Source organism: Leptonychotes weddellii, chromosome 4, assembly GCF_054177405.1.
Source record: "Leptonychotes weddellii isolate Sample4059 chromosome 4, ASM5417740v2, whole genome shotgun sequence".
Lineage (NCBI taxonomy): Eukaryota > Metazoa > Chordata > Mammalia > Carnivora > Phocidae > Leptonychotes > Leptonychotes weddellii.
This window is the reverse complement of record NC_138372.1, coordinates 103,911,227-103,924,305: the sequence shown is the minus strand read 5'-3', so window position 1 is coordinate 103,924,305 and position 13,079 is coordinate 103,911,227.

Here is a 13,079-nt window from a genome sequence, read left to right as displayed (position 1 = left end):
TTTGAGAAGTTCTTTATAGATCTTGGATATCAGCCCTTTGTCTGTGATGGCATTTGCAAATATCTTCTCCCATTCTATGGGTTGCCTCTTTGTTTTGTTGACTGTTTCCTTTGCTGTGCAGAAGATTTTCATCTTGATGAAGTCCCAAAAGTTCATTTTTGCTTTTGTTTCCCTTGCCTTTAGAGATGTGTCTTGAAAGAAGTTGCTGTGGCCAATGTCAAAGAGGTTATTGCCTATGTTCTCCTCTAGGATTTTGATGGATTCCTGTCTCACATTGAGGTCTTTCATCCATTTTGAGTTTATCTTTGTGTATGGTGTAAGAGAATGATCGAGTTTCATTCTGCTGTCCAATTTTCCCAGCACCATTTATGGAAGAGACTGTCTTTTTTCCATTGCATATTTTTTTCTCTTTTGTCGAAGATTATTTGACCATAGAATTGAGGGAATACAGAGGTTTAAAATGGAGAAGCTAGGGGCGCCTGGGTGGCTCAGTCAGTTAAGTGTCTGCCTTCAGCTCAGGTCATGATCCCAGGGTCCTGGAATCAAACCCCAGTTGGGCTCCCTGCTCAGCAGGGATTCTGCTTCTCCCTCTCCCTCTGCAGCGCTCCCCAGTTGTGCTCTCTCTCAAATAAATTTTAAAAATCTTTAAAAATAATAAATAAATAAATAGATGAATAAATAAAATGGAAAAGCTATTCACCCCACTGAGAAAAGAAAGTCGCTCTCTGATCCTTCTTCCCCCCCACCCCCAAGACCCTAGTCAGTTCTTCTCCCCAAACACCAGTCCATTACCACCACCCACCTCATAGGTTTCAGTAGCCAGACATACAAACATACACACTTCTCCTCCATGGGAAGCAAGGTCTTAACTAGGATTCAACTAGGATAGAGAGGGGTGGTCCCTCTAGTTTATTTTCATCCACTGCTAAGATGTACCACTAAAGGGAAAGGAGAACTCCAACCAAAGCTGGGGAGAAAGCCAGAGAAAAATGATTTTTAAGTACAGCACAGAATTTGTTGCTAAGTCTGTCAACTGCCCAGCTTCCTCAAACACCTGAATTATAGTGAAAAGGGAGATTGTGATAAAATGCAGAAGAGAAATCTCTGTAAGACATTGAGAACAAAGGGAAGCCTTGTTTCCTAAATCAGATACCAAATGGGAGTGAGGAGCGCTCCCCACTTGAGGATACGGCCGCCTTAGTGGCAAGCGGGTCCTGCCCATGTTGGTGCCTCTGATCGGCAGTGGCAGCAGCAGCCTTGGCTGATGCTCAGTACCTGTGCCAAGCTCTGCAGCATCTGCTTACTCGCCTGGAACCACAGGAAGGAAGAATTTGAAAGAACCATGGGTTGTAGAACAGTTGATGGGGAGAACAAAAAAATATATATCATTTTGCTATTGTTTTCATCCTATTTTTTTCCCTGGGCTGGTATATTCTAGGAAACTATGGATTACAAGAACTTCAGACTCCATCCCTTTTATTTCTTTCTCCATATCACTGCTCAAGCCTTCTTGAGCTGTTAGCTGGACTATTGCAATAGCATCCCAACTGGTTTGCCTGCCTCCCCCATTTCTAACCCATCAAATGCAACTTAACCAGATTGTCTTCCTGACTAATCAGTGTCGCCATGTCACCACATGATCAAATTAAGTACAAACCACTCCCTGTTTCCCTGATAATTTGGTTGCAGCCCACCTCTGCAGCCTTGAGCTCTGATTAAACAGCCTCTTTCCCAGGCCCCCAGTATCCTATGCTTAGGTCTCTGCCTCTTCCCTGTCTGGGTGCATTATGATCCTGCCGCTTCTTCAAGGTTTATCTCAAAGAACACCTTCTCCATGGAGCCCTTCCCAACTCCCAACATTGCTCTGTTATCACCCGCCTGAGTCCCCACAGCGCATTGCTCACACCTCTCCTCTAGCAATGAGAATTTATAAAGCATCTCCGCTGTGCCAGGCAAGATTCGATAGGCATGACCTCCAGGAGCTTATGTCTAGAAAAGGAGACATATACTACAACAGATAAAATGTATAATGAGCTGGTAAGTGATGCATCAGAACTGAAACACACTTTTATCGACACTTGATAACACTCTTAGGTAAATGGCAACTTCAGTCTGGTCCTGAGTTATCTGTGTATCTCCCACACCTCCCATCACCAATTGATTGTACTTTGCCTGAGAAGATGTCTTACTCTGTCTAGATCCAGAGCAGTAATTCATACACTGCCTGGCACACAGACATTTTTTTTTCATTCAAATGAATTCCAATTTGAATAGAAGAGACAGAAAGTCCTCTTCATCTCTAATCCACATCCTTCTGTCATCTCCAATGGCCTGGGACACCTACCTTACTCTTCCAGCAGGAGAAACAATAGAGCTTGACCATTTACAGAGGTACTGGGTAGCCTCAACCCCCAACTACATCCCTGTCTAAATTTGAAAAGCCAATATCAAAATCTTTCCTGGAAACTATTTTCTCCAGGTCCCAATATCTTCAAGTTCCTTGAAATAGGAACAAGAAGCAAAACATAAAACATTAACAAATAAGAAACAAAACTAAATAACTACATCAGAGAAAGAACATAACTTATTTAAATTCCACAGTGTCGGCATTAAGTAAAATAAGAGGATTATAAAAAAGAGCTAAAATAGTCAAAGTCATGGGAGCAAAGAATTGTGGGACTGGGGGGATGGAAATAGGGAATTGCTAATCATTGGGTATAAAATTTCTGTTACACAAGATAAATAAGTTCTAGATATCTGCTGTACAACATTCTGCTTATCAATAACAATACTGTGTTGTGCACTTTAAAATCTGTTAAGAGGGTTGATCTCATGTTAGGTGCTTTCACTATAACTAAAAAAAAATTACTCAGTGCTAAACCATGAAATCCATGAATGAAAGAGAAGGTGTGCAACAAAGGCAGATTCTGATAATTACATTCTGGCAGAATGAAAGAAAATCAAATCAAATAATCTCACATCAACATTCAAGTTACACACACACACACACACACACACAGTGTACAGATGTAAAGAGCCTAAGACTCGGTATTAAAAGATGTGGATTCCAATTCCTGTTTTTGTCCCTCTTGTTTGACCTGGAGCAAATAATCTGACCTCTCTGGGACTCAGATGCCTTCTGTATAGAGGTTTAGGCTAAAATGATCTCAGAAGTCCCCTTCAGCTTTGAAATTCTAAAATTCTGGGATTATATTGAAAAGAAATTATTTTCCCATGATTCTACATGGATGTGATGCTAACTTCCAGCTATGGCTATAAACCATAACTAGTAAGAATGATATTACACTCCATAATCACAAGAAGGCTTTCGGTTGTTTTAATTTGGACTAGAGATCTGAGAATATTGACATAACAATTTGGAGAAGTATTAGGATTTTTATTTTAAAGTGGTTACAGCAAAGAGTCTAATAACATTCAGTAACATAAAGTTTTTTGTTAGAAAGGAGTTCTAGGAAATAAAAGATGCTAACTCGTTTTTCATTTTAAAATAAATGCACCCAGCACTGCAAATCCAAGGAGATATGCAAAACTAGGGACATAGTAAAGAGTCAGTGTGATGAGAAAAAGGAATTACTTTAAACTGATCTCCTGGCCTTTATTGTCTTTTATGATATGACTATGGCTGTTAATAAGGTTGCCCATATATCATAGTTTGTCTGGGACAGTCCTGGTTTATGTCTTTGTTCTTATGTAATTAAGGATATTTCTCCCTTTTACTCTCGAAAATGTCCTAGTTTGGATGCGAAGTTATAAGGTCACCCTATTGTTAGTAGATTCATTTCTGCATTGCTTAATTCCTAAACCCACTTCAAAGATATTCTTCATCTGGTTCTCAAATGTTTCTTCAGATGGGCCTTATGAAAACCAATTGCAGCCAGAAGAGTTGGTTTTCCTCTTTCTTTTTCATTTCCTTGCTGCAGCATTATGAAGAGCCACATTTGTCACAGTGATTTAAATTGCTGATGTTAGTGTGATTTCTTTCTGACATATAAAGAGCTCGAAGTCATTACTCCTTGCCTTATGACAAGAAAAAGCTGGGCAAACTGAAAAATCAAAGAATTTTCTTGTACCCATCAGAGAACTGCAGTCACAGGGCAAACCACCTCCCCTGAATCTGGAGAGTCAATCACAACCCAAAGATACCTGGAACAGGAGCTGCCAGAATATTTAAACAGTAATTTTGACAAATTTATTGGAGGCTGAGATCAGACTAGCAAGGCAGTGAAAAACTCCTGGGGCTACAGTCATGGAGTGGGACCCACATGTTCACAGGCCTCTCCTCCAAGGACCCCACCAGGTTCTTACAAGCAGGATTCCAAAAAGCTCCCCAAGTGAATTATCAGGAGTAGAGAAAGGGTTGCCAAAACGAAATCATCCCAGGTTCTTCTCCCTGACAAAGGACTGACCTCCAACGGAAGGACTGAAGAGACAATTCTGAAACCTTATCCTCACTGAGGAAGGAAACGAGGCACTCCCGCTTCTGCAGCCTTCCTGTCTCACCTAAGGAAAAACAAGTACATAAACCTACAGTCAACAGGGCAGAGGATTTTGTGGAAAGTATCTGGAGATACTGAAGTCAAGAAAAGAACTGGGGGCAAAGAAGGGGGAAAGCTCTGTTTGGGAGAAGGGACAGAAACACTTCTGAGTCACTCCTGAGATGAGACAACTAAAAGATGGAGACTTAATTATAAAATCAGAGAATGCCCTTTCCCCCACAGCCTCTCATGATGCTAACAGCAATAGTAACTGTAGTCATAATGGAAAGTAGCTGAGAGAGCTGTGAGACACAGCAGGTCAAAGGAAAACCCCAAAAGCAAGAAGGGAGGAAAAGACAAACCCACTAGCAGAATGTGAAGCCTCTAGTGTTTATAGCTGAAACAAACACTAAACACAGCCCAATTCCAAGCCAGAATAACATAGATCCTTGCACAAATAGCCTTTTACCTCAGTTCTTATTACCAGATAAAACACACCTAACTTTCAAAAAAATTTTTTGGAAAGTGTGCCAAAAGACAAGAAAAACACAGACATAGAGAAAAAGCAAGAATCAGAACCAGACTCAGATAGGACCAATTATCAGAAAGGTAATTAAAAGTAATTACAATGACTGTGTTAAATGCTCTAATGGAAAAAGTAGATAACATGCATGAATGGATGGATAATGTAAACAGAGAGATGGAAACTCTAAAGAAAAATCAAAAGGAGGTGACAAAAGTCAAAAGCATAGTAACATAAATAAAGAATGTCTTTAATGGGCTCATCAGTAGACTAGATAGAGCTGAGGGAAGAATCAGTGACTTTGCTGGTGGGTCAATGGATAGTTCTCAAACTGAAATTCAAAGAGAAAAAAAAGAATAAAAAAATAGAGCAGAACATCCCAGAACCATGGGGAAATTATAAAGGTGTAACATGCATAATTGGAATATCAGAGATAAAATAAAAAAGAGAGTGGAGTTGAAGAAATGTCTGATAATTTTCCGAAATTATTGACAGACACCAAACCACAAATCCAAGAATTTCAGGAGACATCATGTCAGTTAAATACCAAGAAATCTACACGTAGATGTTATCATATTCAAACTCCAGAAAAACAAAAACAAAAACTGGAAGACATCACAGTGAGGATAAACGTTTTGCCTCTAGAGGAATAAAGATAAGAATGACAGCTGAGGGGTGCCTGGGTGGCTCAGTCTGTTAAGCATCTGCCTTTGGATCAGGTCATGATCCTAGGGTCCTGGGATTGAGCCCCACTTCGGGCTCCCTTCTCAGTGGGGAATCTGCTTCTCCCTCTCCCTCTGCAGCTCCCCCTGCTTGTTCTCTCTCTGTCAAATAAATAAATAAAATCTTTAAAAAAAAATTAAAAAAAGAATGACAGCTGACTTCTCCTCAGAAACCATGCAAGCAAGAAGAGAGTGGAGCGAAATCTTCAAAGTGTTGAAGATTGAATTCTACATCTAGAATATGCCAGATGTCTATACATAGCAAAATTAGCCTTCAAAAATGAAGGAGAAATAAAGACTTTCAAAGACAAACAAAAACTGAGGGAACTCATTGCCAATAGACCTACCCTGGAAGGTTTAAGGAAAGTCTTCAGGCAGAAGGAAAATGATCTAAGTCAGAAACTCAGATCTACAAAAGAAAGGAAGAATATTAGAAAAGGTATAAATAAAGGTAAGTAAGTTCTTTACTTTTTCTTATTTTTAACTGGTCTATAAGGGAACTGTTTAAAGGAGTTACAACAACAATGTGTTTGTTGTTTACAGCATATGGATAAGTAAGATGATATCGGCAGTGTCACAGGGATGGAGGAAGGACTTGGAATATTCTAGTATAAGGTACCTGCATTACATGAGGCGATATAGTATTATTTGAGGGTAGACTTAGAGTAGTTGTAGGGTATATTGCAAAGTCTAGGACAACGACTAAAATGTGTTTCAAAGAGGTATAAATGATATGAGAGGAGAGATAAAAGGGGATCAAATAAAATTCTCAATTAAAACCAGAGAAGGTAAAAAGTGGAAGGGAGAAATAAGGTATAAATGCAGCAAATAGAAAACATTTACAAAGATGGGAGATTTTCACCCAGCTATATTGATAATCAATTTAAATGGGACTGGCCTAAACATACCAGTTAAAAACCAGAGATTGTCAGGTTGGATAAAAAAAAAAAGATCCAACTCAGTTTAAAAATTAGGACTCAATATATTAACCATGCTTCTAGCTTCAGTAAACTCTGTGTTTTAACACCTATTCTACATGTATATGTTGACATGTCTTTTTCTAGGCAACCCAGTAATATATCTTAGTCACCTTTCCTTGACTTCCTGCCTCCCACATTGCCCTCCCTGCAGTGGAGTGTGCTTTGCTTTCTTTTCTTTTTTTTTTCTTTTTAAGATTTTATTATTTATTTGAGAGAGAGAAAGAGCGAGAGAGAGAGCACAAGCAGGAGAGAGGGAGAAGCAGACTCCCCGCTGAGCAGGGAGCCTGATGTAGGGCTCTATGCCAGCACCCTGGGATCATGGCCTGAGCCAAAGGCAGACGCTTAATGGACTGAGCCACCCAGGCATCCCTGGAGTGTGCTTTTCAAATACAAGCTAATTAATCCAGACACCACGCTCCCAACCACACTGAGTAATTATCCCCTTGCTCTAACTACCAGATCCAGGTGCCCCTATGCCCAGGAGCCCACTGAAATTATGCAAACTAACCAATCCTAAGCCTGCTTGTCCTTCCTTGCCATTTTCATCCTAAAGAAAGCTCAATAAAGACTCTTGCCAACAGTTCCCCTCTCTCTGCCTCTTGACTGACCCTGATGCTTCCCCGCGTGGCTCCCTGTGGCATGGTGTGTCCCCTCCTCTTAGGAACTGTGAGTAATAAACTGTCTTTTTAACGGCAATCATCTCCTGATTATTGACCTTACTAAAACCTCAGGTTTTCTATCAATACATTATACTTTGAAACACTCAGACACATAAGAAGTAAAAAGATGGAGAAAGCTGTATCATGCTAACACTAAGTTTTAAAAAGCTGGGGTGACTATATTCATTTTAGACGAACGGTAGCTACCTTGCGATACGATGACGTTTTCCGAAGCCATTGCACAAGTACCACCACAGGGTGAGATTTCTCTAAATCTCTTGTAATTAAAGAAATCCTTTGTCATTTAAGGTTCCTGTCTACCAGTGTAAGGCATTAGGCTGACAAAGATAATGTAATTCTATTTTGCATTTGGATCCGACGTATGTGCCATGCACAGAAGTGTTAAGGGTGAATGAAGACGGAGATGTTTCATGGACTCGCTCAGAGACTGATGGGCTCTGGAAGACAAATGATGAGAAAGAACAATGGCTGGAGACAGGTGGGCACCCAACAAATGGATGACCTGCTGGGCTGGATGGGAACATATTTACTTTCATGTCAAAATAGCTGGTAAAAACAATCCCCACCTCATCACTTCCATGAACAATGATTCAGATATAGAAACAGGATGGGGCTCACCATGTCTTGTCTGTGGTGCCTTACTTGTCCTGAAATGCTATCTGACTTCAGGCAGGAATCTGAGCCAAGTTAAGAGGATGCCAAAGAAGAAATATTCTCTTCTGGTGGAAGCTATATATAGAGGGAAGTTTTATGACTTAGAACCCAGGAGTTCCCAATCCTTTATAGAAGGTCTGTATCCTCTGGACCTGTCCACAAATAACCATGCCATTATTTATCCATTCCAGTGAGAGTAAGAAGCTAAATATTTTACACAGTGGGTTGTCAAAAATGAGATTATGTGTGTTATGTACAAGGATGCCAGCTTTTGCAATTAATTATTGTTCCCACGAAAAATGAGTATTAACCAATGTCCTAACTTCTTATGCCTTTTCCCTTGCATGTGTAAAGACCCTCAGCCTTCTCAGATCTCTCTTTTCTTGACTTGCTTGGCTTTCTATGCCTCTCTCTTTGAGAAAGAATGACTGGCTAGGCAACTCTTGGACATTGTTTTTGTTTTTTCTATAATAACCCTGAAAAAAGCTCAACCTTCCTCGAGTTGGATCTAAAAACTCTATCATCAGTGGATCCTACTGAATTAGTTTGGCCAACACATAGCAGAGCATCAGAGCATACTTGCCTCGATAATCTGTAAACTGTTATACATGTATAAACTCTAGCATTTTTCATTCTCTTCTTACTCTTCTACTGTTAACTTTTCTTTAAAAGATCCCTTTTCTTTTCATTCCCATGTCAGCTTCTCCCTTCTCAAAAAAGGCTGGAAAAAAAAGTTTATAATTTGTTTTTTCTTTTTCATGAGAACATGGATCTAAAGCACTTAACATGGTACCTGACATAGAGTGGATGGACATGAAATATTGACTTTCATGCCCTTCCCTATGAAAGATTCAAACAAACAAACAAACAAACACCTTCTTGCTTTCTGGCTTTCTTTATTGATGCCTTTTTGGAAGAAGATGCATCTGTAAGAGTCTGAACAATCTGATTTTATCAAGGGACCCTTCTGTCTCCTTCTTTTTAGGCCTTCGTGTAGTTCCTCACCCCCAGCCCCCAGGTTGAACCCATTTCAGCCCAGGGGTGTTTTGCTCTTTTTTGAGGACCCAGACAGGAATCCTGAGTATGGGGCCTGTTGCTGGCTGAGTCTGAAGAAATACTCTCGTTCAGATGACATCACTCTTCTCCTCAGCCCCCAGTAGCCCCTCACAGACTTAGTTGTAAGGAAGAATTTTCCTTCCACTCTTTTGGCCCAGGATAAGTCTTTTAAAAAGTGCATTATTTGAAGAAAAGTCAAGCTGATGTGGGATTTGGGGGAAAACAAACAAATAAATCCAATTTGTGTGGTGGGATTTTATCCCCTCCCCTACTACACACACACCACAATCTAAACCTTATCATGGCTTTCAGTGCCTCTTCCCACCAGTGAAAGCTACTTGTGTCAGGACTCTTCTTTCTCTCCTCACGCCTGGTTCGAAAGGGAGACCTTTGAAAGGCAGGGTGAAGAGATGTCCAAGTTATGCTGTGATAGTCGTAGAAACTCTTCTAGTTGCTTCCTTCTGACAAATATGCAAGACCCCTGTCTAGTTTCTGGGGCACGGTAAGGGTCCATTACCGACCCTGCAAGATGGTCGGCTGTCAACATGACTGGATGGGTTTTGCAGCCACACAGGTGGAGTTGCCAGAACCCCAGTGACTACCGAGGGCAACAGGGATCCAGGGAGGGACAGGTTAGCCCACAAGGTAATTCATCTTCTAAAAGCAAAGCAAAAAGTCTTTATGCCACATGATTCCATTTATATGAGATTTTAGAAAAGGTGAAACTATGGTGACAGAAGGTGGATCGGCAGTTGCCTGGGGCAGTGGTGGGTGCCGAGGTGCAAAGGAACATGAGGGAAATTTCTGAGATGATAGAAATGTTCTACATCTTGATTGTGGTGGTGGTTAGATGATATATCAAAGCTCGTTGAATTGTACCTTTAAAATTACACTGCAATACGTATCTAATTAAAAACACAAACAAACAGTGTAAGACACCCTCACTTAAAATGGGTGGGAGGGCCAAGGGTGCAAACTAAACCAGCCCCCTCAATTCCTCTCCTCCCTACATCTCCTGGGGGACCTCCTCCATTGGAGATCCATGGTCTGGATGTCCTGGTTATTGACTGAAGAGAGGGAGCGCCATCGAGTGGTGCAGATTGCCTTACTTATTTTCTCTTCCTCATTTTCCTTGCGGCTCCAAAGGCACTGTGGAGAATGATAGCCGTACATGGTGATAATGAAATAAATCTGGAATCATGTTCGAATCACTTCTGCTCCTAACTGGGCCTTCTTGAAAAGCAAGGGGAGTCATACCTATATCCCCAGATTCCATTTCCCCATGTCCATCTCAGCAGAAGTGCTATGGCATTCCTTGTTTGCCGTTTTGCTGGGACCCGAGAACATGGTGCCTTACCCTGGCACTGCCTGGCCCCTTGTAGAGAGTGGTACCATTAGACCAGCCCCCAGGACCCTCTTTACTCTCTATGCCCACCTTGTTTCTTTAAGAATGTCTCTTCAGTTCTTCAGGAGGTTCCAGAACTCACAGTGTAATATATCTCTATATGTTTTTATTAATCCCAGGGACTCAGGATTAGGTTGAAATTTATTAGAGAAAATTTAAATCATTGTGCAATTTAATTGCAACTTTGAAGAGATTCCTGAGGGACATTTTTTTTTTTAACTTTTACTTGAAAATTTAATGAAATAACCCCTTGGTCATTAATCTGCCTGGGGAGTTGGTGGGGAATGTGTTCACACCTGCAGTGATATATACTCCAGACTTCATTCAATTTTAAATTTCTGCGAGCTCAACTCACCTACCGGGGTCACTGAAAGTCATTAAAATGTTTTAAATCCACTCAAGCCCTAAGGGATACCTTTATAATTACAGTTATGTATAAAATTGTGTAAAGTAGGTGAACAATTCTGAAGTCACTATACAACAAACACAAAAATGGTGAGGAGGTGCATTTATGAAAAGACATTTCTCAAAGAAAATTCTACTAAATCCAGCAACCCCTTTGATATTGAGGGTGGGGGCATGATTATCCATTGGACATGAAGGGAGAGCAGGAGCCCATTGGGGCTTCTATTTGTTGTCCAGGTTTTGGATGCTAGAGGACCAGGTGCCACTATGGCTGGACTTTGTTACTTCTTATTTCATAAAGTCTATTTCTCTCTGATAAAGTCTTAAAGTGGAAGGGGCTTATATTCATCTTCGGAGAGAGCAAGAAAGTGAGAGCTGAAAAGAATCCTGTTTTGGAGACAAAAATCCCAATGGATAGGCCCAGCGGTGGCCACCATTGGGAAGAAAGCATCCTTGGGACCCTCAGTAAAGAAGAAAGGAGAGTATGGGAGCTGACTTGGCTCTAAGGTAACAGGAGTAGAGAGCGTCCCCCATTCATGGCCTGAGGGCTCCTGGTTGCTCCATGGGAAAGAGGCGGAAGTCATATTTCACTTGGCGGTAGCCCCACAAAGTACCTGGAATATGCCTATCGAATGCCCAGCATTTCTAACTTGTAAGTTCCTTAATGTTATTTTTTGAGATACAAGGAGTTAGTGGTGGCATATCGCTTCTTCTCATGGTGCTTTTTCTCTGGTAAAACTGCCTCCCCTTCACGTGCCTCTCCAAGTACCAATACAGTGCTGCTAAGAGATCTGAAGATGACTGAAAGCTCTCAGTCTGTGAAAACCATTACAGTACAGAACATTTATGATACAGGCTTAAAAAGAAATGCACCATGTCCCAAGCTTTTTAGACTGATAACAATAATCCCATTCTTTGTTCTGTCCTAGATTTTGAGAGGACAAAAACGAAATCTTCAGAATCATGAAACCTGCACTACCATAAAATAAAAGTCTGTCTGTCTTTGGTCATCGTAAGATGCAGGCTTTTCTTCTTCCAGAACCTGGAGGGTCATAAAGGTGTTCTCTTGTAACACAGGCTAGTTTTTGTCTGTGCTGAACATTTCCTCTAGTTGATCTTTGCTCTGCTTCAGCTCAGAAAAGAAAGCAACACCATAGTTATTCTGGTAAGCTCATGTTGTGAAAGGGAAATGTTTCCAAAGTACCTGGCATAATTGTGCCCGGTATATGTTGGCAGGTGGAAGCTTTTGTCCTGGGGACCTCTCCAGCCTTGTGCTTGACCTCTCTGTTGTAGGACATCTATTTCTGTGCACATCTTCTACAGAAGTTTCCCCATTGTTTAGAGCCTTGTGGGCAGAGGCTTATGAACTGCTGCTTCTTGTTCCCGAAGATTCCTAGCACAGATGAGAGCCACTGTCGGATGCCTGTTGACTCTGTCCCAAATTCTTATTTTCTGTTCCAGCGTCATCGCTTCCTTAGATGATTTCTGTTTGTTTCTATCATCAGGAAAAATATTTGGCTTTCTCTCTGTATCAGGGGAAACAAATTCTGTTTTATCTCCTAAGTGTCACTATTGATAAGAGGCGACCCGGAGAACAGCAAAGCATGGTGGAGCTGGGACTGCTGGACGGTGGAAAGGCACCTGGCGTACACCTCTTTGCAACCACAATTCCAGGTTAGAGCTGCACAGGGCAGTTGTGGTGAATGTGGGGAGGGAGTCACCTGCTTCTAGGGAAGAAGGGGTGACCATTTCCGGTTACCACCATGCTCATTGTCGGAGCCAGTTTTGTCCAAATTCTTGTACTGTGGTTTATTACCACATAGTTCTCTTAAGGCTAAACCTTGTAGGAGAAAATACTCTACACGTCTCTGTTATGTATCTTACATTTCAGACATTTTCTGTTTTCTTGCTGTCACTGCTTTGTTTTGTAGCTGGGCAGTTTAATATTTCCAGAGCAAAGACATCAACCAAGAAAATGGGGTAAATTGTCCATAGTCACATCCTAACTCAGATATCATCACTGAAGTTGGACAATAATTTGCTTGCTCTCAGGAAAACTTTTAAGCCCCAAACCTAAAAGAAGTTTTTATGTGCAAAAGCAAACCAAAGCACTAGAAAAAAATTATAACCTGGCTGAGTTGTTATCAGTGCCTTTAAG